Consider the following 25587-nt stretch of genomic DNA (forward strand, 5'->3'; position numbering starts at 1 on the left):
GGCGAACCTCATCGCATTAGCTAATCCGATTCCTAGTCCCAATTTACTGGAACTCTTACGCGCCATTTCTAAATGAAAAAAATGCACGTTCAAATAACAACGAAAACCAACTCTCCAAACGGAAAATACTGGAAAACCAAAACAACCACTACTTGAAAATCAGACACCGTCCAACAGCAACCTTATCGCCCTCCTATCTCCGACCTTTTGACTCAGCTAGCTCTGGGGCACCTCGGTACCAAGCTTGATCTGAAGCCAAAAGGCCGAGAAGCGATAACCCACAAATGGAACCCTGCAACCGCCGGACCCCCGGGGGTCTCGACAGACCTCAGCTGGTTGGCAAGAGCCGGCTCCTCCCCATCCACCCACCCACTATTTCTCTGGCGACAGGCAGGTGTTTTTTGGAAAAAGTCGCTAATGCGTCTGTAAGTCACTATCCTGGCCCATCTCTGTCAATTTCTCTTGAAACAAGATACCGGGCTCTGCAAGAAGCAAAGCCACTCCAAAAATACGTTAAACTCGTAAGTGTTCCTCTCCACGGAAGTCTTTAACTAAAGGCGAAAGGCTTGTGCGTAATGAAGAGAAACCAGAGTCATATGGAAGTCATGAGGTCGGGGCCCGAGACACACTCTGTGCACTCTAGGCCGGGTTCCCGCGGGTGCTCCCGGAACCCACTCTTCCAAGTTTGAGGGCTGTGGATAAAAGGAAGGTCACAGACACAGAGGCACAGCGACAGAGAGAGAGACAGACACACACACACACACTATCCTGGCCCAATTTTTAGTTTTTAAGTAAAATGGCAGGAAACGGGGGACCCCATTGAAGGGCGCTTCGCCCTTTTTTCAGTTTGAATGTTTCTTTCCTTGTCTTCTTCTGCTAGCTAGCTAGCAGGTGAGCCCACACCGGTTTGGCGCAATGTGGCCCATCCTGCTCTCCTGAATCGGCATCGGGACCTGTCCTGGATGGTCGCCCACGAGATCCTCCCGGTCAGGGCCGTTATGCACTCACGGGGCATGGCGAGGACATCCGCGTGTCCCCGACCAGGCTGCGGCCAAGAAGAGTCGGTGAGGCACATGCTCTGGGAGTGCAGAGCCGCCAGGGACCTGTGGAAGGAAGCAGGCCCCCTGATCACCTCGTGTCTGCCAGCAGGGGAGGACCTAACACCTCAGCTCGTGCTGTATGGGGTGTACACCGGTCATGTTTATCGTTAAAACCATACACATTTAGCACGTTAAAATCCCTCCCCATAAAAGTACAATTGGCTAAAAGAGCACGCCCACCTACCACCACCGTGCTCCCCTACACCAAAAAAAGGCCCTCACCTCACCAGCCTCACCGATTAAAATGGCAACACCGTCGTTCTTGTTAAAATTGGAACCACTCCAAATGGAGGGTCCGTGCTGCCACTTATCCTCCCATTTCCTGTAAGAGGGTAAAAAGGGTAGACCACACTCCTGTAGTAAAAACACATCCGAGTTAAACCTTTCTAAAAAGGATAAAACCGACTGTGCTCTTGTTGCTGTTCTTACACTCCTCACATTTATCGTGGTGATTTTAAAAGCCATAAAAGGGGTGAGTAAAAACAGTGCTAAAAGAAAAAGCATTGAACAGTTAAAAGGGGGTTAGTTCTCAGGGACTTTCTCTCTCTCCCTCCGGGGTAAGGGAGTTTGGAAAGGGAGAGGAGGTTAAAACAGGACTTAAAAAGGAGACTTGATTGGGGGAGTTGGAGGGGAAGGTTCTGGGTTCTTCCTCCCCCTGGGAGCTCTCCCACTCCACCTTTCCCTTTTTCTCCTCACCCTGTTCGGGGTCAGAGAGCTCCTCAACGTTTCTTTTACATGGGGGGAGGTGTTCCTCAAGAATCTCCCCCTCCTCCCCCGTACCTTCTGACACCGTCTCCATGGTGGGGGCGTATGCTTCATGGTTAACGTGACGTGGTGTGATCATAACAACATACAGGTACTCAAGTCCTTCTGTTCACCTGATTTAGAATTCCTCACAATCAAATGTCGACCGCATTATCTTCCAAGGGAATTCTCTTCGATTATAATCACAGCCGTATATATTCCCCCCCCAAGCAGACACATCGATAGCTCTGAACGAACTTTATTTGACTGTTTGCAAACTGGAATCCATTTATCCGGAGGCTGCATTCATTGTAGCTGGGGATTTTAACAAGGCTAATCTGAAAACAAGACGCCCTAAATTTTATCAGCATATCGATTGCGCAACCAGGGCTGGAATAACCTTGGATCACTGCTATTCTAACTTCCGCGACGCATATAAGGCCCTGCCCCGCCCTCCTTTCGGAAAAGCTGACCACGACTCCATTTTGTTGATCCCTGCCTACAGACAGAAACTAAAACAAGAAGCTCCCGCGCTGAGGTCTGTTCAATGCTGGTCCGACCAATCTGATTCCACACTCCAAGACTGCTTCCATCACGTGGACTGGGATATGTTTCGTATTGCGTCAGACAACAACATTGACGAATACGCTGATTCGGTGAGCGAGTTCATTAGAACGTGCGTTGAATATGTCGTTCCCATAGCAACGATTAAAACATTCCCAAACCAGAAACCGTGGATTGATGGCAGCATTCGCGTGAAACTGAAAGCCCGAACCACTGCTTTTAATCAGGGCAAGGTGACCGGAAACATGACCGAATACAAACAGTGTAACTATTCCCTCCTCAAGGCAATCAAACAACCTAAGCGTCAGTATAGAGACAAAGTAGAATCTCAATTCAACGGCTCAGACACAAGAGGTATGTGGCAGGGTCTACAGTCAATCACGGATTACAAAAAGAAAACCAGCCCAGTCACGGACCAGGATGTCTTGCTCCCAGGCAGACTAAATAACTTTTTTGCCCGCTTTGAGGACAATACAGTGCCACTGACACGGCCCGCAACTAAAACATGCGGACTCTCCTTCACTGCAGCCGACGTGAGGAAAACATTTAAACGTGTCAACCTTCGCAAGGCTGCAGGCCCAGACGGCATCCCCAGCCACGCCCTCAAAGCATGCGCAGACCAGCTGGCTGGTGTGTTTACGGACATATTCAATCAATCCCTATCCCAGTCTGTTGTTCCCACATGCTTCAAGAGGGCCACCATTGTTCCTGTTCCCAAGAAAGCTAAGGTAACTGAGCTAAACGACTACCGCCCCGTAGCACTCACTTCCATCATCATGAAGTGCTTTGAGAGACTAGTCGAGGACCATATCACCTCCACCCTACCTGACACCCTAGACCCACTCCAATTTGCTTACCGCCCAAATAGGTCCACAGACGATGCAATCTCAGCCACACTGCACACTGCCCTAACCCATCTGGACAAGAGGAAAACCTATGTGAGAATGCTGTTCATCGACTACAGCTCGGAATTTAACACCATAGTGCCCTCCAAGCTCGTCATCAAGCTCAATGGCCGCCAGTTGCCAAGGTCGGTTGCGTCCCCCTTCTTGTAAAGAAGTGACAGCACACCGACTACCATTGAACCCCCCGGGACACCCGTCTCGAGGAGGGCTTTCAAGACTTCGAGAACCACCGGTCCAAGTATACCCCAAAACTTGAGGTAAAACTCAGCCGGCAGCCCATCAATCCCAGGCACCTTCCCTTTTCCCATCCTCCTAAGAGCGCTCTCAACCTCTTCTAGTGAGATCTGGGCCTCCATCACGTCTCTAATGTCCTCCGGCAACCGCCGGGACAAGTGTTCTATAAACACATTTCCCTGCTCTACATCTATTTCCCTTTCCTTAAACAAACCTTGGAAATGATCAGTTGTCACCCTGACCATCTCCTCTGGTTTACTTACTACACTACCATCTTCTTTTCTAAATCCATGCATTACCTTCCTACTCTGCCTGGCCCTAACCGACTTAAAGAACATAGCGGAACAAGTCTCATTATGTTCTAAAAAGCCACTATGTGCACGCTCCAGGAAAGCTCGAGCCTTCTGCTCCTGCAGCTCCCTGAGCTGCGGTTCTCTCCCAGTCAATCGACCCGCCGAGGTTGCCTGCCTCGTACTCCAGTTCGAGCAACCTTTGGATATGATCCACCTCCCTCCTTTCCTCCCTCTTTTTCCTTTTACAATACCCTATTATAAAAGCCCTAATCCTCACCTTAACTAAATCCCACCACTCTAACACCCCCTGGCACATAGACCGGAGGCCGTCGAGCCTTCGAAAGAAACAAAAAAATGCGTCAACGAAAGCCTGCTCCTCCAGTATATCCCAATCTAACTTCCAGTACCCCCTACCGAAGAGGCAGACTGGGGACCCCACCTGCAGGAACACCCCGTCGTGATCCGTGAAAACAGGCAACAGCCGCCCAGACAACTGACCCAAAGACCTGGATACAAAAATGTAGTCGAGCCTCCGCGCAACCCCCTTGGAGTTGCGCCATGTAGGACCGACCATTGCTGGAGTAGTGTGCAGGCCACCATCAACCAGACCATGGCAAGCCATTAGCCCAGTGATGGCACCTGCACTGCTATCACCTCCTACCCCTAAATCTATATTAAAATCCCCTCCTATCACCAAGTGCCTGTTTGTAACACACAGAGGCGCCAGACAGTCCACCATCTCCCTCCTGTCTGCCGCCACCTGTGGTCCATACACCCCAATTAACCTATATCTAACTTCTCTATACTTCACATCTATCCCCAATACTCTACCCTGCATTACAACAAAAGTGCTCTCTACCTTAACCTCTCTATTCCCACACAAAATCCCTACTCCTGTTGAGTGCACCCCTCCTATGCCCCAAAATGATTCCCCCTTATCCCACTCCCTCCTAAATCTACACACATCCCCACCATCCCTCAGGTGAACCTCCTGTAATAAACAGAAATCAAACCCCACACCCTCTAAATAACAAAACACCGCCCTCCTTTTAACATAATCCCTTAACCCCCTAACATTTAGACTAACAAAATAAACAAACACTCATTTAATTATTTACCACAAATAAACCCCAAAAACCAAATAAAAAACAAGAGACTCACCCGATGCTCCCCTGGTCCTTCTCCACCGGCGGGGACGTCCTCTCCTCTCCTGACGCCCCCCCGTCCTCCTCCATCTCTCCAACCCAGGATGCAGGCAGTGTGTTAGGCCGGGTGCCCTGCACCCTGGGTTCCTCACCACCACCCACCACCCCCCCTCCCTGTTTGCCTCGGGGCCGTATGTAGGGGACCGCACCTCCCCAAACAGGAGTTGGGATCCCTCTAGCACACAGCCCACAGCCCCCTCACTGGAGTCATCCTCCCCTAAAATGTAAGGGGCTGAGGCAAACAGGGAGGCCAATCAGATGGCGGACGGAAGACAGGGTGGTGCAGCAGGTGCCGCTTCTCATTCGAATGCTGTAATTTTATCTAAACCATCAGGTGTACGCCGATCCCAGCTAAGTAAAGAGAGTTAAAGAGTTAAAGCGCAATTATGTGTTTTATCTCCAGTACTCTGCCATGATTGTCAGTTATGTAGCTGCTCTACTGATAATCTCAGTGCGTCCTTGCTGGGATGACACAATCAGTCTACTACCGGAGAATATCAACACCAAACACATTGGTTCACCGTTCCACGGGAGCGGACAGTACACAGCATACCATAATGTTCTGAATAATGGCCAAGTCTACCTCGCTCCTTATTCTACTGAACCGCTTAGGCGTAACAAACACAAGTCCAACATTTATCGGACACTGTTAAACTACCTGTTCACTACCCTCCTGCTCTCCGGGGATGTACAACTCAATCCTGGGCCCAATATCACCGAGCCAGTGATACGCACCGGAGTGGAGAGCGGTGGATGGCCTCGTCCACTGGTCCTCGCCGCTGTGGAGGTGGGTGAGTGCTATGGTCCTATCGTTTCTCTCGACTCACCCGGCTCCAGGATAGATTTTGACTCTTCAAACATACCAGAGTCGCTATATGCGATCCCTGACTCTGCTTCTGGTACGCAAGCTATTTTAATTAGTTCCCCGCATCCAGTGCAGGCGGGAGGGATTGTTAATTGCGCTACCGAACTGCCCCTAATCAAAACGGAACAAAACGGCCTAAACCCAGCCGTCAGAAAACACAGAATGTAACTTTTTTCAATGTGTCAATCACTCTCGAGTCATCTGGGACCCACGAGCTAAGCCCAAGGGACTACTAGGGGGACACTTGAACATTCGTAGTGTCATTCCAAAAAGTCATCAAATTCAACATCTACACAGACTCCAACCTTGACTTTCTCTGCCTCTCAGAGACATGGCTCCATAAACACTCTCCATATGCTGCTTTGATTGTGCCTGGCTACAATGTTTTCAGGAGAGACAGGATTGAAGGAAGAGGAGGGGGTGTGATGATTTACATTAAAGAACATATCCGATGTAAACAAATTGAGTGGTCATGTGATAATGAACTAGAATGTATCGGCCTGAACGTTACACTGTCTCCCCAAATGTCTTTTACCCTCATTGGAATGTATAGGCCACCTTCCACCAAAAGTGTGTTTTTTGATCAGTTTAATACCATGCTTAGGGAATGTGATTTTGGGAAAGAGGTCATCTTAATGGGAGATTTTAACATTAATTATGAAGACAAGTGTTGTAGGAAAACCCTCAAACGGATCACTAATACCTTTGACCTTACACAGCTAGTTAAAGGGCCGACCAGGGTGACTTGTTGCTCTAAAACAGAGATTGATTTGGTGTTCAGTAATAAACCAGAGAGAGTGACTAAATCATTCAATATGGTTACTGGGCTGTCTGATCATAATCTGACACTTATAGCCAGAAAGCTGTCTAAGAGCAGGTTTAACCTCTCTACTGTTAGAAAGCCGGATCAACTCAGAATACCTAAGAGTGAATTAAACTATTTTGAAAAAGCAATTAAGGGAATAAACTGGAATGATCTCTTGTCCTATACAGACGTGGAAGCTGATAGTCAGGTTTTTCTATCCACAATCCAGACTACAATAAATGGCTTCCTAAAGAAAATCAAATCCAAACCTGGCCAAAAGAGCACTCTTCCTTGGCTAAATGGAGAAATCTGGAAATTGATGAAAGAACGAGATTATGCTCTAAAGATAGCCCTAAAATCTAAATTAGAGCATGACAAACGTAGGTTTACCATGTTGAAAAATAAGGTGATGAAAGAAATCAGACAGGCCAAGGCAAACTTTTTTATTAACATAATTGGTGAAGCAAAGGGAAATTCTAAATTGATATGGGAGAATCTAAAAAAGTTAACAGGGAAAGACAATAGTAACACTGCAAAAAGACTAGAAATCATGGTGAATAACAATCTAACACAGGATGCAGTCGAAATAGCAATAGCCTTCAATTCCTACTTTATTGACTCTGTCAGGGTACTGACACAGAACCCCTCCACTGGTTTCTTGGGCTCAGTGCTAGTGAACGACACTCAACCTGTCTTCATCATAAGGGAGATTTCTGAGTCAAAGGTGAACAAGGTGATTAGCTCACTAAAGAACTCTAAAGCCAAAGATGTGTTTGGGATGGACTCTACCTTTCTTAAAAACTACAAAGAGTCACTCATTGGCCCCATTACTAAGGTCACCAACACATCTATCGGTCTCGGTGTGTTTCCAAGGGTATGGAAGTCGGCCATAATAACGGCCATCTTTAAATCAGGCGACCCTGCTAACGTGAGTAACTACAGGCCCATTAGTATATTACATGTGGTGTCAAAGGTTGTTGAAAAGTGTGTAGCAGAACAACTGATTGCCCACCTCAACAACAGCCCCTTCACATTACACTCCATGCAGTTTGGCTTCAGAGCGAAACACTCCACAGAAACGGCCAACTGCTTTCTTCTGGAAAATGTGAAGTCCAAGATGGACAAAGGGTGTGCTGTTGGGGCTGTGTTTCTGGAGGAAAGGCTTTTGATACTGTTAACCATGAGATTCTCATCACAAAATTGTCCAAGTTCAACTTTTCCCCTGATGCCTTGAGATGGATGAAATCATACCTTGAAGGCAGAACTCAGTGTGTCAGAGTGAGCAATGAGCTGTCGCCCACTCGTAGCTATGATGTGGGCATGCCCCAAGGGTCAATACTGGGGCCCCTCCTGTTCAGCCTGTACATTAATGATCTGCCTTCTGTCTGTACTGGGTCTGAAGTTCAAATGTATGCAGATGATACAGTGATATATGTGCATGCAAAGAGCAAACAACAAGCTGCACAAGAACTCACTACTGTAATGGTCCAGGTTACAAAGTGGCTCAGTGACTCGTGTATGCATCTCAATGTGAAAAAAACTGTTTGCATGTTCTTCACAAAGAGGGCAACAGATGCTACTGAGCCAGATGTCTATGTGTCAGGGGAGAAGCTCCAGGTGGTATCTGATTTTAAGTACCTTGGCATCATACTTGATTCCAACCTCTCTTTTAAAAAGCATGTGAAAAAGGTAATTCAAATAACCAAATTCAACCTAGCTAATTTCCGATTTATACGAAATTGTTTGACTACAGAGGTAGCAAAACTGTACTTCAAATCTATGATACTCCCCCACTTAACATACTGCTTGACTAGTTGGGCCCAAGCTTGCTGTACAACATTAAAACCTATTCAGTCTGTCTACAAACAGGCTCTCAAAGTGCTTGATAGGAAGCCCAATAGCCATCATCATTGTCACATGCTTAGAAAGCATGAGCTCTTGAGTTGGGAAAATCTTGTGCAATACACCGACGCATGTCTTGTATTCAAGATCCTTAATGGCCTGGCTCCCCCTCCACTCAATATTTTTGTTAAACAGAAAACCCAGACATATGGCAGCAGATCCACAAGGTCTGCCATGAGAGGTGACTGTATAGTTCCCCTAAGGAAAATCACCTTTATTAAATCTGCATTCTCTGTGAGAGCTTCCCATGTCTGGAATACACTGCCATCAGACACACATAACTGCACCACATATCACACTTTCACAAAATACTTGAAGACATGGCTAAAGGTCAATCAGATTTGTGAACATGGTCCCTAGCTGTGTGTTGCCGCTCTCCATGTTGTCTGTTGTCTGTAGCTTGTGAGGTGTGGAAACACTTTGTTGCTTTTATGAATTTTGACTTGCTGCTTTTTGTTCTATGCTGCTCTGTCTGTATGCTACGTCTTGCTTGTCCTATGTTGCTCTGTCTGTATGCTATGTCTTGCTTGTCCTATGTTGCTATGTCTTGCTTGTTCTATGTTGCTATTGTCTATATTGTAATTGTTTTTAATAACCTGCCCAGGGACTGTGGTTGAAAATTAGCCGGCTGGCTAAAACCGGCACTTTTACTGAAACGTTGATTAATGTGCACTGTCCCTGTAAAAATAAAAAATAAACTCAAACTCAACTCAAGCCTTTGGCTCGTCACAATCCTTGGCTCTCCCGATCCACAGAAACGACACTTCATGGTGTTGCACGAGGCCAGGATATGGCCGTAGGCCATACAATGCCTGCAGAACGGGGGCTGACGTGCATAATACAACGTCCCCCTGTCAGCCCCCAGGGAGAACATCGCCGGAGGATGGAGGTAGCCATCCACACTCTTTGGGGACTCCCTGAGTAACGCCTGGAAACCTCTCTTCCCGTTCCAGAAACCCAGGGAGTCCCTGAGGTACCTCGCTGAGGAGACATTGTCCATGTATCTCCCCAGAAAGGCCCTCACTTCCTCATCCTTCACATGCGGATTGTACATGTTTACGGTGACCACCCTGAAGTTGTTCCTTGCCAGGCTGGTCACCGCGTAATGGCACAGGGGTCCTTCTTCTTTCTACGCCCTCACCTTCTTCATTATTCCGTCATGTCTCTCCTCCGTGTATAACGTCACGTCAAAAGCCTTCTCTAATGGGTTCCCCTGCAGACAGAGAACATCCTTGAACTGCAGTTTTAGGTAGCCCATCACGATATTCCTCCCGAAAGTCTCTCTCCCCCATGGCTCCTTCTCCTTTTCAATCCATGAAAATCTCACCGTGTTAGCCAACCCGATTGTAGGTACTGCCCGTTCTTTTTTCTGTTGCTCCATTCTTCCAAAAAAAGCTTTCTTTAGACAGAAGCTGAAAAATAAAGGACAATTGGTTCAAAAAACCGCAAAATCCTTTTTAAAAACCCTCCCTCCTATCCTACCTTCGACCTTTTGGCTCAGCGAGCTCTGGGGCACCTCGGTACCAAGCTTGATCTGAGCCAAAAGGCCGAGAAGCGATAACCCACAAATGGAACCCTGCAACCGCCAGGCCCCCGGGGGTCTCGACAGACCTCAGCGGGTGGGTTGGCAAGAGCCGGCTCCTCCAAATCCCACCCACCCACCGTTTCCCCGGCTACAGACAGACAGACAGGCAGGCAGGTGTTTTTTGTAAAAAGTTGCTAATCAAATCAAATCAAATCAAATTTATTTATATAGCCCTTCGTACATCAGCTGATATCTCAACGTGCTGTACAGAAACCCAGCCTAAAACCCCAAACAGCAAGCAATGCAGGTGTAGAAGCACGGTGGCTAGGAAAAACTCCCTAGAAAGGCCAATACCTAGGAAGAAACCTAGAGAGGAACCAGGCTATGTGGGGTGGCCAGTCCTCTTCTGGCTGTGCCGGGTGGAGATTATAACAGAACATGGCCAAGATGTTCAAATGTTCATAAATGACCAGCATGGTCGAATAATAATAAGGCAGAACAGTTGAAACTGGAGCAGCAGCATGGCCAGGTGGACTGGGGACAGCAAGGAGTCATGTCAGGTAGCGTCTTTAAGTCACTATCCTGGCACATCTATGTCAATTTCTCTTGAAACAAGATACCGGGCTCTGCAAGAAGCAAAGCCACTCCAAACATACGTTGAACTCGTAAGTGTTCCTCTCCACAGAAGTCTTTAGTAAAAGGCGAAAGGCTTGTGCGTAATGAAGAGAAACCAGAGTCATATGGAAGTCAGAGGTCGGGGGCCCGAGACACACTCTGTGCACTGTAGGCCGGGTTCCCGCGGGTGCTCCCGGAACCCACTCTTCCAAGTTTGAGGGCTGTGGATGAAAAGAAGGTCACAGACACAGAGACACAAGAGACACAGAGAGAGAGAGAGAGACACACACAATGACACACACACACACACAATCCTGGCCCAATTTTTTTTTTTGGGCGGGAAACGGGGGACCCCATTGAAAGGCGCTTCGCCCTATGGGGGACGTATCAGATATTAAACAGAAAAAATAATTTATTACTTGCAATGCCATTCATTAATACAACTCAAAATCATACTTTTCTTTCAAACTCAAATAATGGCATTTTTAATTAACAAAAACCCACAAACCAAACCAAAAAACTCAGGGGAGCATCGTCCCTCCCCTTCATACCTAACCAATACCTAACCCTTGCCCTTTCTCTCCGACCCTGATCTAACCCTTTACAACCCTCAATCTAACACTCTCAACCCCCTTTCCACCTCTCCCGTGCCGCATGCTGCCCCCACTTCCTCTCCTCCCGCTTCATCCTCCCTCCTCACTATCCCTTCCACCCCCCAATCTCTCCCTGTCTTTACCAATTCCTGCCTGGCTTCCCACAGCCCCCGTTTAAAGAGGCTCATGAGAAGCCAGAGCAGAAACCTATCCCTATCTGTTCCCCTCGCTCTCCCTACACCTCTTTCTAACCTAGCCCACGTCACAACTAAATCGCTTCTGACCAAACCTATCAACACCCGTGCCCTAGCCCATACCACTCCGGCAAAGGCACAGTCCCAAAAGACATGGCGCACGGTCTCCTCCCTGCCACAAGCAGATCTTGGGCAGGTGGGGGATCGCGCCAAGCTATGCCGGTACATGATGGAACGTACCGGCAAGCACTTATGGAGGCTCAACCAATTCAGGTCTTTGAGCCTGTTGTCCAGGCCCCGCGCCTGCACTCCCTCCCAGACCACCGCCGAGATGCCCGCTACAGGCGCAGGACTCCCCGCCTGCCTGACCTCCTCGTACAGGTGCCTGTGGTCTAAACCTACTCGGGCAACTTCAACCTCGGGGTGCGCACGCAGCCACTTGGCCGCATGGCCAAAGTGCCACGGCAGCTGTTCCGCCCGAGGACCCGCGTTAGACCACACCATTACGCTTCTCGCCTGATACGAGAACAACACCCGCAGGAGGTAACCGGATGGGTGTATCACTGGATGAGCAAGCTCCGTCAACAGAAAGGAAACGAAGATTGCATCCAGCTTGAGGGGGAGATGTGGTACCCCCCTACCTCCCTCCCCGATGGGACAGAGCATGCGCGCCCTGGCGACCCACTCGTACCTGCCACCCCACATGAACTGGAACACAAGCCTCACTAGAGGCCTCCTCAGGCAAGCCGGCAATGGGTAAATGTATGCCAAATACAACAGAGATGGCAGTACATCCACCTTTAGGACCAGGACCTTGCCCATAAAAGACAAAGACCTAGCCTTCCACATTGCTAGCTTCCTCTGTACCACTGCAATACCCATGTTCCAATTCAGCGTCACTGAGCCGGAGGTCTCAAAATGGACCCCGAGAATCCTCAGGGCCCCTTCACAGAGAGAGAACCCCCCGGGCACATCCGTCCTACTGCGCCATCTTCCGAAAAACTTCACGGAAGACTTTGCATGATTCAGAACTGCCCCCGACGCTCGGGTGAAATCCCCAATGATGGCAAGGGACCTTGTCAGGCACGAGTCCTTGCATAGCAGCAAGGAAGTGTCATCGGCGTACTGCGTCATCTTAACACGCAGCCCACCGCTTCCAGGGATCAACAAGCCCTCCACCCCCGTGTCTGCCCTAATGGCAGCCCCCAGAGGCTCCATGTACAGAATGAAGAGGAGTGCCGAGAGCGGGCAACCCTGCCTGACCCCAGACGAGAGGTCAAAAACGTCACCCAAGTGACCGTTTACGCTAACTCGACACCCCGCTCCAACATATAATGTACGGATCCATCCTATATACTTCTCCCCAAATCCTAATCTACCTAATACCCTGAATAGAAAGGATCTATTCACGCGATCAAAGGCTTTCGCCTGATCAAGCGCTGCTACCATTAAAGGCAGACCTCTATCTTCAACCCAGGCGATGGAGTCCCTTATCAACTGAAGGTTCCATCTAATTGAGCGTCCCTCTACCCCGCACGTCTGATCCTCATGGACGACGTAGGGAAGGGCTGTGCGCAACCGGTCTGCTAAGACCTTTGCAAGCAACTTGTAGTCTACACACAGCATGGTCAATGGCCGCCAGTTGCCAAGGTCTGTTGCGTCCCCCTTCTTGTACAGAAGTGACAGCACACCAACAGCCATTGATCCCCCTGGGACCCTTGTCTCAAGGATGGCCTTCAAGACTTCGAGTACCACCGGTTCAAGTATACCCAAAAACTTGAGGTAAAACTCGGCCGGTAGACCATCCATCCCAGGCACCTTCCCTTTACCCATCCTCCTGAGGGCGGTCTCAACCTCTTCAAGGGAGATCTGAGCCTCCATCGCATCTCTAACGTCCTCCGGCAACCGCCGGGACAAGTGTTCTAAAAACACATTTCCCTGCTCTACATCTATTACCCTTTCCTTAAATAAACCTCGGAAATGCTCAGTTGTCACCCTGACCATCTCCTCTGGTTTACTTACTATACTACCATCTTCTTCTCTAACTCCATGCATTAACTTCCCACTCTGCCTGGCCCTAACCGACTTAAAGAACATAGCGGAACAAGTCTCGTTATGTTCTAAAAAGCCACTATGCGCACGCTCCAGGAAAGCTCGAGCCTTCCGCTCCTGCAGCTCCCTGAGTTGCGCCTTCAGGGCAGTGGATCTCTCCCAGTCGACCGACCCGCCGAGGTTGCCTGCCTCATACTCGAGCTCGAGCAACCTTTGGATATGATCCACCTCCCTCCTTTCCTCCCTTTTTCTCCTCTTACAATATCCTATAATAAAGACCCTAATCCTTACCTTGACTAAGTCCCACCACTCTAACACCCCCTCGCACATGGACCGGAGGCCTTCAAGCCCCCGAAACACACCAATAAAGGCATTAACGAAAGCTTGCTCATCCAGCACTTCCCGATCTAATTTCCAGTACCCCCTACCGAAGAGGCAGACTGGAGAACTCACCTGCAGGAGCACCCCGTCGTGATCTGAAAAGAAGACAGGCAACAGCCGACCAGACAACTGACCCAAAGACCTGGATAGAAAAATGTAGTCGAGCCTCCGCGCAACCCCCCTGGAGTTGCGCCATGTAGGACCGACCATTGCCGGAGTAGTGTGCAGGCCGCCATCAACCAGACCATGGCAAGCCATTAGCCCGGTGATGGCGCCTGCACTGCTATACCCCCCTATCCCTAAATCTATATTAAAATCTCCCCCTATCACCAACTGCCTATTTGTGGCACACAGGGGCGTCAGACAGTCCACCATCGCCCTTCTGTCTGCCGCCACCTGTGGCCCGTACACCCCAACTAATCTATACCTGCAATCCCTTAATGTGACATCCACCCCTAAAACCCTCCCTTGCATAACGACAAAAGAATCCTCAACCTTAACATCCCTATGCCCACACAAAATCCCTACCCCCAAAGAGTGAACCCCCCCTATACCCCAAACTGATTCCCCCTTATCCCACTCCCTCTTAAACATCACAACATCCCATCTATCCCTTAGGTGAAGCTAATGTAAAAAACAAAAATCAAACCCCACACCCTCTAAATAACTAAAAACCGCCCTTCATTTAACCCTATCCCTCAACCCCCTTACATTTACACTAACATACCTTAAGGGAAGATTTCGGCAGGTGCCATATGGTTAGTGAGAAAGTCCATATTGCAAATGTACGGTCCCTTACTAGACGTCCGAAATCGTTTGTAAAATTCGCGGACGGCGTCGGGCCGAGCGGCAGGGCCGGACCTACCGGGAAGTCATCAAATGAACTTTGTCGGACATTCGGTTTCCGTTTTACAAAAATAATACGATTTTGGTCATTTTGCCGCTGTCCCGGAAATTCCCACAAGAGGGCATAAGCAATCATATTGCTATTGGACAAAACATCACGATTCACGACGGGGCCTTATCTCGAAAACTGAAAATATTTCAAAGACGAAACTCGGTGAGCGTAGGTTTGGCATAATGGGCAGTTGGCCCCGAACAAGATGGCGTCTAGGCCTCAACGGTTTTTGAGTTATGGCCATTTATCTGGGATTAAAGGTCCAAAATGAAAATAGAGAAATTATTTTTCCACTTCACGTCAAAGTCAAGGAGCCTCCGGTGTCAATAAAAAAAAAAACAGCCATTTATCTATCGTCATTTAAGAGAAATCGTACAAACGACAGATTGGTGATGTTCACGGATAGGTGTTTTTTTTTTTCAACGGTTACAGATCCAGTTGCAGGGTGTTCTTACGAATCTTTTTAAAGTGTGCTTCGGAGCTCTGCGAGATTTCTGTGATTTTTTATGATTTTCTGAAATAACACACACTCCCTAAACCCTCCGTAAATAACTCAGTTCTTAACGTAAAGACTTAAAACTCAGGATTATGTAAAGGCATACCTCAATCAGGATATGAGTTTATTTATAGCTTCCTGTGCCAACCGGAAGTGCCTTAAATGGTGTCACAGTGGCAGTTTCCAAGGGTTAAAAAGGTCAGATCTTTTCAAAACTTCATATGTGTGATTAGGCAACCCCCATAAACTGTAAGGCAGTCATTTCTCCCAACAGATGTCAAAGAAAAGCTCTCTCTCACACACACACACACACACAGAAACACACACTCAGCAAGGATGGAGTGACAAAGTGCGGTGCTTAAAGACACACAAAGCCTACAATGGCATTTCCATATTCTCTAGGCCGTGCCGAGTTCAACAAGATGCCCCGCTTGAGCGTAGCTCGCTCGGTCTAAGCACAGCGACCATTAGAAAAGTAGGCCCAAAATGAAGCCTGCCCCACAACGTCATTTGCTTTTGGGTGACAGTGAGAGAACCGTTAAGGTGAGAAGCACAATTCGACCTCAGGAACGTACCTGAGGTCCTCCCGATCCGTGCAAGCCTAACGTTGACCGTGTGGCATTAACCCTTAATAGTTAAAAGAAGGTGTTTACTTCAAAGAGTTTGCATTGACTTCTCTCCCCATAGGAATACATTGCCTGCACCCCTAAATTCAACCTGAAGCCTATGTGGGTTATGAATGCCTTATGAACCTGTCTTCTATGACAGTCCATCAGACCACTATGAGGTCTACCTGTGCCAATTCTAAGCTTCCTGAAGCAAACGGAAGTGGTTAAATTAACCCAAAAGGTGTTTTGATGTACATAACCTTCAAAGGTGAAAATGACTACATTCAACCCTGTGTAGATCGTAGATCAGTCAATTCTTAACTTAAAGACTTAGAAACTTACAGAATCCTGAGTTTTATGTCAATCAAGACATGTGTTTACTTATAGCTTCCTGTGCCAACCGGAAGTGCCTTTAATTGGGTCACACTGTCTGTTTTGAAGGGTTAGAAAGGTCACATCTCTCCAAAACTTCATATGTGTGACTAGGTAACCCTCCTAAACTGTAAATCAGTCATTTCTCCCAGCAGATGTCAAAGAAAAGCTCTCACACACACACACACAGCAAGGATGGAGTGATAAAGTGCGGTGCTCAAAGACACAGAGAGAAGGCAATGGCATAAACATAATCTCTAGGCCGTGCCGAGTTCAACGAGATATCCCGCTTGACCGTAGCTCGCTCGGTCTAAGCGCAGCGACCATTAGAAAAGTAGGCCCAAAATGAAGCCTGCCCCACAACGTCATTTGCTTTTGGGTGACAGTGAGAGAACCGTTAGGGTGAGAAGCACAATTCGACCTCAGGTACGTTCCTAAGGTCCTCCCGATCCGTGCAAGCCTAACGTTGACCGTGTGGCATTAACCCTTAATAGTTAAAAGAGGGTGTTTACTTCAAAGAGTTTGCATTGACTTCTCTCCCCATAGGAATACATTTCCTGCACCCCTAAATTCAACCTGAAGCCTATGTGGGTTATGAATGTTATATGAACCTGTCTTCGATGGCAGTCCATCAGGCCACTACGAGGTCTACCTGTGTTGATTCTAAGCTTCCTGGACCAACCGGAAGTGGTTAAAATCACCCTAAAAGTGTTTATCCATACCCTGCCTGCAGTTTGATAGACATAGTGCATTCAACCCTGTGTAAATCAGTCAATTCTTAACGTAAGGACTTAAAACTCAGGATTCTGTAAAAGCATACCCCAGTGAGGATATGTGTTGATTTATAGCTTCCTGTGCCAACCGGAAGTGTCATAATTGGTGTCTCTTGTGCTGTTTCGAGGGGTTAAAAAAGTCAGATCTTTCCAAAACTTCATATATGTGATTAGGCAACCCCCATGAACTGTAAATCAGTCATTTTTCCCATAAAATTTCAAAGGAAAAATAAATCACCCTAAAACACAACTTGGATGGAGGGACGTATTGGGGTGCGTAGAGACAGACAGTGACTGCAATAGTTAGCTTTGTTCGAGCTAAAAAAGAACCGTCAGACCTAGAGTTCCGAAACTTTAGAATCCTGTTCTAGACCTCCGGTCAATAGTGCGTGGTGAGTTACGTGACTCTAGAAGGTTCTCGGACCGAGAAACAGCCTCGTACATTTGCAATGACTTCAATTCATTTTGACCGTTACGAAAATGATGACATTTAGAAAAGTCTCAGAAATGCAAGACTAGGTGCATTGCGACCGTCTCGTTTCATAGAGACGGACCCCAACGTTTCTGTCCGATAGCTCATTCAAGGACCCCGTAGCAAGTCATGGAAAAAAGTGGATTTTCAGCACCAATTAGGGTTTTGCTCGGACACCAAATGACCGATCGAGCCGAAACTTGGGATTCGGGGTCGCCTCAGCTAGGCCTACACATAACATAAGAAATGGACCCGCAGCTAGAACGTAACTACGTGTTTTATGTTTTTTTTATGGTTTGAACCGAAGGCTTGTGAATTTTGGGCCAGCTCTGAAGTATGTGATAGTTGGCTACTAAACGAGTTGGAAAAAGTGGGTTTGGTGTCAGTTTGTATCAGTTTGGTGTTAGAATGATATCTAATTGACTGACGGATGGTGACTTGCTGGTGACTCTTGTCCATTTGCAATATGTTTAAACAGTGAGGTACCATCACCAAAGTGACATTCTGAAATCAACCCTAACGAGCGACTGAGATTAACCAGAATCACTGCCCAGCCATCCCGAGTTCATCGGGCCAGTCAATTTCACATTCCTGCAGGATTTTTATAGCATGACAAATTCGTGATGGTACCTGCCCATTGAACCATATTGCAAATGCCCAGTGACTTTGCAAAAGTAAGAAAACATAAACAAATGGACATAATGAAATCACCATATTTTTATTTTTGGGTTACCAGTTGCACAACAATGCACGTACACTTGCAATATGATTCAACAGTGAAAAAACATCACAAAATGGACATGATGAAGTCAACACAACGAGCGATGGAAAGGAGCAACTATCACTGCCAGGCCATTCTGTGTTCATCAGGCCAGTCATTTTCACATTCCTTGAGGATTTTTATAGCATGACAAATTCGTGATGGTACCTGCCCATTGAACCATATTGCAAATGCCCAGTGACTTTGCAAAAGTAAGAAAACATAAACAAATGGACATAATGAAATCACCATATTTTTATTTTTGGGTTACCAGTTGCACAACAATGCACGTACACTTGCAATATGATTCAACAGTGAAAAAACATCACAAAATGGACATGATGAAGTCAACACAATGAGCGATGGAAAGGAGCAACTATCACTGCCAGGCCATCCCGAGTTCATCTGGCCAGTCAATTTTGCATTTCTGCAGGATTTTTGAGCATGTCAAATTTCATATGGTAAATGCCCATTGAACCATATTGCAAATGCCCGTACACTTGCAATATGATTCAACAGTGAAAAAACATCACAAAATGGACATGATGAAGTCAACACAATGAGCGATGGAAAGGAGCAACTATCACTGCCAGGCCATCCCGAGTTCATCTGGCCAGTCAATTTTGCATTTCTGCAGGATTTTTGAGCATGTCAAATTTCATATGGTAAATGCCCATTGAACCATATTGCAAATGCCCGTACACTTGCAATATGATTCAACAGTGAAAAAACATCACAAAATGGACATGATGAAGTCAACACAATGAGCGATGGAAAGGAGCAACTATCACTGCCAGGCCATCCCGAGTTCATCTGGCCAGTCAATTTTGCATTTCTGCAGGATTTTTGAGCATGTCAAATTTCTTATGGTATTTGGCCCCAAAAAAACACATGATGAATTGACATAAAATCGAAACAATTTCGAAAAACGGTCCAGAAAGAACTTTTTTACGAGGGTGATACGTTTTTTAAAAAGTTCAAATTTTCGACTTTTGACTTCATATGAAATCACATATTGTAAATGGACAAAACATGTAAAAATAAAATAAAAATTTGGCTAATAAAATTGGACAAAAGTATGTTGATACAGTTCTTATACATGTGTAATTGACACAAAAATTGAAAGAATTTTGAAAAACGGTCCAGAAAGCACTTTTTTAAGGGTGTGTGAAGTTTTTTACAACATTTTGACATTTTTGACTTTTGACTTTTGACTTCCTATGAAATCACATTGTAAATGGACAAAACATATTTCTTATGCGCATGTCCAGAAAGCACTTTTTTAAGGGGTGATAATTTTTGACAAAAAAATCATTTTTTCAAAATTTTGCTTTTGGATGTTGACTTGATGTCCATTTCCAATATGAAAAACCACGGTGGAGCGCACTCACCCCCTGTTCGATTTTTGAAGTGTTACAACTGGCAATAGCCATATAACATTTGCCATCAACTTTGCACGAATTGGCGTCCAATTGGGTGGTATTGTCCAATGTGTATATGGTTTGTCCGGTGCCAATGTGTTGCCATTCATTTTTGTCCACTTCAGGGGGGTCTTCCCTTACATTTAAACTAAACAAAATTAACATAATATTCTATTATAAAACAAAAAACAAAATAACCTCATTTTTCCAAACTAACACCAAAACAATCACAAACAAGCAGGAGGCTCACCGGATGCTCCCCTGGTCCATCACATCCGGTAGGGACGTCTTCTCCTCATCCGACGTCCCCCCGTCCTCCTCCATTTCTCCAACCCAGGATGTAGGTATGGTGTTAGGCCGATTTCCCTGCATCCTGGGTTCCCCACCAACACCCTCCGTTTCTTCCTCCCTGAAAGCTGCCGGGCCGAGACCAGGGGACCCCACCTCCTCAAAGTGGAGTTGAGAACCCCCAGTCAAAACGTCCCGAACAGCCTCCAGGGATTCACCTTCCACCAATTGCTGAGGGGCAGAGGAAAAAAGTGAGGACAAACTTATCTTTCCCTCCCCCATCCCTCGCTTGGCTACCCCCCCACCTCCCCCGTCCACAACCCCCTCCTTCTCCCTGTCTGTCAAGCTCTTCCTCTTCCCTTTCTTCTTCTCCTTTTTTGGTGTAGGAGGTAGCGGGGAGACACCACCCCTCTTCCCCCCTAGCTCCTCCACCATTTCTCTCATTTCTTCTACGAGGAAGCTTGACATGCTATCCCCCCACTCCCGCACCCCCTCTCCCTCCTTCTCCTCCTCCCCTGGCCCCTCCACCGGCACACCCCCCACCACCTCCCCCTCCCCTGTTGCCCTCCCTTGCTCCCCCTCTCCCCTGCTTCCCTCCGCCTCTTTTTCTCCCTCTCTCCTGCCTTTTCCCTCCCCCTCGCCTCCTGCTGCCACTCCTTTCTTCTCCTTCGGTTTGGCCGTCCCCTCTGGACCTGTGTTCTCCTCTTCTCCTTGTTCTTCTCCTCTTCCTCTTTTCCCTCCATCCCCCGCTTCTGCTCTCCCCCCAGCTGCAGACGCGTATGACCTGTGACGAGCCGGGCAATCGCGCCACAGGTGTTGAGTGGAGCCACACCCGTGGCAAGCCTTCGGCTCGTCACAATCCTTCGCCTCGTGCTCCCCAGAACCACAAAACCTACACTTCCTAGTGCTGCACGAGGCGAGGATATGACCATAGGCCATACAGCGCCTGCAGAACGGGGGCTGACGTGCGTAGTACAAAGTCCCCCTGTCAGCCCCCAGAGAGAACATCGCGGGGGGATGAAGGTAGCCCCCCAGGCCCTTTGGGTCCTCCCTGAGAAGGGCCTGGAACCCCCTCCTCCCATTCCAGAATCCCAGGGAGTCTCTCTGGTGCTTTGCGGATGAGATATTATCCACGTATCTCCCAAGAAAACCCTTCACCTCCTCATCCGTTACGTGGGGATTATACATGTTGACCGTTATAACTCTGAAATTATTCTTGGCCAAGCTAGACACTTCATAGTTGCTCAATGGCCTCGTGCCTCCCAACTCCCTCGCCTTCTTCATGATCTCATCATGTTTATCTTCTTTATGAAAAGTCACATCGTAGGCCACTTCCATCGTGTTCCCTTGCAGGCATAGAACGTCTTTTACCTCCAGCTTCATAACCCCCATCAGAATTGTTCTTCCAAATGTCTCTCTCCCAAAAGGTTCCATCTCCTTGTTTTTCCACGCAAACCTCAACGTATTTGCCATCCCGATCCCTGGGATTGATTTGTTTGGTGTGTACCGAGCCATTTTCACCTTCACAATGACAAGCACACCAAACACGCAAAAATAAACCGCTCTCTAAACAAGAAGCCACTGAAAAAATAATTTTGGGGCAAAACGATTCCTTCAAAACTTTTATCGCCCTCCGTCCTTCGGTTTCCGGCTAGACGAACTCTGGGGCACCGCAGTACCAAGTTTGGTCTTAGCCGGAAGGCCGAGAAGCGATAACCCACAAATGGAACCCTGCAACCGCCGGGCCCCCGGGGGTCTCGGCAGACCTCAGCGGGTGGGTTGGCAAGAGCCGGCTCCTCCAATCCCAGCCACCCACCGTTTCCCCGGCTACAGACAGACAGGCAGGTGTTTTTTGTAAAAAGTCGCTAATGCGTCTTTAAGTCACTATCCTGGCTCATCTATGTCAATTTCTCTTGAAACAAGATACCGGGCTCTGCAAGAAGCAAAGCCACTCCAAAAATACATTGAACTCATAAGTGTTCCTCTCCACGGAAGTCTTTAGTAAAAGGCGAAAGGCTTGTGCGTAATGAAGAGAAACCAGAGTCATATGGAAGTCAGAGGTCGGGGGCCCGAGACACACTCTGTGCACTGTAGGCCGGGTCCCCGCGGGTTGCTCCCGGAACCCACTCTTCCAAGTTTGAGGGCTGTGGATGAAAAGAAGGTCACAGACACAGAGACACAAGAGACACAGAGAGAGAGAGACACAGACAGAGAGACAGAGACACACACACACACACAATGACACACACACACAGAGAGAGAGACAGAGAGACAGAGACACACACACACACAATGACACACACACACACAACATCCTGGCCCAATTTTTTAAATTTTTTTTAAAGTAAAATGGCGGGAAACGGGGGACCCCATTGAAAGGCGCTTCGCCCTTTTTTCAGTTTGAATGTTTCTTTCCTTCTCTTCTTCTGCTAGCTAGCTAAGCTAAGCTAAGCTAAGCTAGCTGTTTACATAGCTTTGTGAATGAGTATTTTTCCTTGACAACGGGAGAAAAGTGTTGCACCGTTCCCGGAGGTACTGCAATACCGGGTCGATGCGTGGAGCGGACGGAGCAAGCCCCATTTCCGACTCCCTGTTCGAAAAATCCATTTAATATGTAGTCCCCCTATGGGGGACGTAACAGATGATGATTCAAAGCTTTTATTCTTCCTTTCATACATCCAAACTTTGAGCAATTCACACAATTATAACAATCCCATACAGAACGTTTTTCCAACAAAAAACACAAGTTTTCAAAATGTTGTACCACCCCATCAAAACATGCACCACACTCTATTTAACAGTTGAAAAATCATCACGTCAAATCGACTGACATTTCCCCATCTCAATTTATGGTACATGAAACATAAATACAGGGAATTAGTGCTCAATCTGCGCCTGACCCCTTTTCTTTTGCAGGGGATCGCAGTGAACAAAAACCACAATACATCAATAAACCTCAGACTTCAAAACCCACCACCGCCTACCAAACCTACCTTCTAGAAAAGATCTAACTGATCAGCCCTAGCCCCCCTTTCCACCGCTCTAGGGCGGCATGGTGGCCCCACTTCCTCTCCTCCCTCCTTATCCTCCCCCTCAAATCTCCCTCCACTCTCCTCACTATTCCCTCCACCCCCATGTCTGCCCCTGACTTAACCAGCCCCTGCCTGGCATCCCAGAGCCCTTTCTTAAAAAGACTGATAAGCAGCCACAACAGAAAACGGTCCCTACCTACCCCCCTGCTCTCCCTACCCCTCTCTCCACCCTCGCCCATGTTAAAACAAACCCTCCCTTCACTCTCCCTAGCAAACCCTGAGCCCTGGCCCACACTACTCCTGCGAAAGGACAGTCCCAGTACATGTGGCGTATCGTCTCCTCCCCACCACAAGTTGGTCTCGGGCACTGGGGGGACCGCGCCAACCTATGCCGGTACATTATGGATCGTACCAGCAGGCACTTGTGGAGACTTAACCAATTTAGATCCTTAAGACGATTGTCTAGGCCCCTCGCCTGTATGGTCTCCCAGACCACAGCAGGGGTACCCACCACAGGGGGCGCACAAACGGTCCGTCTGACCTCCTCGTACAGGCGTTTGTGGTCCAAACCTACTCGGGCAACTTCAACCTCGGGATGTGCGCGCAGCCACTTCGCCGCATGGCTGAAGTGCCACGGCAGCTGTTCAGCCCGAGGACCCGTGTTGGACCACACCATTATGCTTCTCGCCTGGTATGAGAAAAACACCCGCAGGAAGTAACCGGAGGGATGAATCACCGGATTAGCGAGCTCATTCAACAAAAACGAAACAAAAATCGAGTCCAACTTGAGTGGGAAGTGTGGAACTCCCCTCCCACCCTCCCCGATTGTTGAGATCATGCGAGCCCTGGCGACATACTCGTACCTGCCTCCCCACATGAACTGAAACACGAGCCTTACTAGCCCCCTCCTCATGCTCGCTGGCAATGGATAGATGTAAGCCAAGTACAGAAGGGAAGGCAGTACATCCACCTTCAGGACCAGAACCTTGCCCAAAAAAGACAAGGATCTGGCCTTCCACATTGCCAGCTTCCTCTGAACCACAGCAACCCTCATGTTCCAGTTCAGTGTCGCGGAGCCGGAGGTCTCAAAATGGACCCCAAGAATCCTCAGGGCCCCATTACAGAGAGATAGCCCTCCAGGCACGTCCGTCCTACCCCGCCATCTGCCGAAATACTTAACAGACGACTTGGCGAGGTTAAGGACCGCTCCCGACGCGCGGGTAAAGTCTCCAATTATGGCCAGAGACCTTAGCAGGCACGAGTCCTTGCACAAAAGCAAGGTGGTGTCATCGGCGCATTGTGTCACCTTGACACGCAAACCGCCGCTACCAGGGACCAGCAAGCCCTCCACCCCTGCGTCAGCCCTAATGGCAGCCGCCAGGGGCTCCATGTAGAGCACGAAAAGGAGTGCCGAGAGCGGGCATCCCTGCCTGACCCCTGAGGAGAGGCTAAACACGTCGCCCAGATGGCTGTTTATGCTCACCCGGCACCCCGCTCCCACATACAAAATCTTGATCCACTCTATAAAGCGATCACTAAACCCTAACCTACCTAACACTCTGAAAAGAAAAACCCTACTGACGCGATCAAAAGCCTTGGCCTGATCAAGCGCCGCTACCATCAGAGGTAGACTTCTATCCTCAACCCAGGCGATGGAGTCCCTTATCAGTTGGAGGTTCCACCTAATGGAACGGCCTTCCACCCCACACGTTTGATCCTCATGGACAACGTAGGGAAGGGCTGTGCGCACACGGTCTGCCATGACCTTAGCTAGTATCTTATAATCTACGCACAGCATGGTCAACGGCCTCCAGTTGCTAAGGTCGGCGGTGTCTCCCTTCTTGTAGAGGAGGGACAGCACGCCTACAGCCATTGACCTGCCCGGGACTCCAGTCTCGAGAACGGCCGTCAGGACTTCTAGGACCACCGGTCCAAGCATACCCCAAAACTTGAGGTAAAACTCAGCTGGCAGCCCATCCATCCCAGGCACCTTCCCTTTCCCCATCCTCTTGAGGGCGCTCTCCACCTCCTCTAGTGTTATCGGGGCATCCATCGCCTTTCTAATGTCCTCCGGCACACGCCGGGACAAGTGTTCTAAGAACACGGTACCCTGTTCTTCTTCTACTACCCTCTCCTGGAAAAAAAACGGAAATGGTCAGTTGCCACCCTGACCATCTGCTCCGGCTCCCTAACTACCCTACCCTGTCCATCCCTCCCCCCATAAAAAACCTGTCTTACCTGCTTTTCCCTAACTGATTTAAAAAACACTGCAGAGCAGGTCTCATTCTGCTCTATAAACTCTGTGTGCACGCTGCAGGAAGGCACGGGCCTTCCGCTCATGCACCTCCCTGAGTTGAGCCTTGAGGCTGGTAGCACGCACAACGTCCATCGAAACACCGAGGTTGTCTGCCTCGTACTCGAGATCGAGTAAACGTTGTAGCTGCTCCACCTCCCTTCTCTCCTCTCTCCCCTTCCTCTTACAAAAACCAA

General features: G+C 48.2%; 3 non-coding genes and 1 pseudogene across 3 annotated transcripts; all 4 read right to left on the reverse strand.

The window, feature by feature from the left end:
* Positions 1–478: 478 nt before the first annotated feature.
* Positions 479–595, reverse strand: LOC116357525 (U5 spliceosomal RNA). The gene has a single exon (XR_004205547.1). It is a non-coding gene; the product is annotated as a U5 spliceosomal RNA (small nuclear RNA).
* A 10169-nt stretch (positions 596–10764) lies between these two features.
* Positions 10765–10881, reverse strand: LOC116357524 (U5 spliceosomal RNA). The gene has a single exon (XR_004205546.1). It is a non-coding gene; the product is annotated as a U5 spliceosomal RNA (small nuclear RNA).
* An 11113-nt stretch (positions 10882–21994) lies between these two features.
* On the reverse strand, positions 21995–22111 carry LOC116357579 (U5 spliceosomal RNA). The gene has a single exon (XR_004205580.1). It is a non-coding gene; the product is annotated as a U5 spliceosomal RNA (small nuclear RNA).
* Positions 22112–22575: 464 nt separating this feature from the next.
* Positions 22576–22724, reverse strand: LOC116357565 (uncharacterized; annotated as a pseudogene).
* Between the last annotated feature and the right edge of the window lie 2863 nt (positions 22725–25587).

Source organism: Oncorhynchus kisutch, linkage group LG25, assembly GCF_002021735.2.
Source record: "Oncorhynchus kisutch isolate 150728-3 linkage group LG25, Okis_V2, whole genome shotgun sequence".
NCBI lineage: Eukaryota > Metazoa > Chordata > Actinopteri > Salmoniformes > Salmonidae > Oncorhynchus > Oncorhynchus kisutch.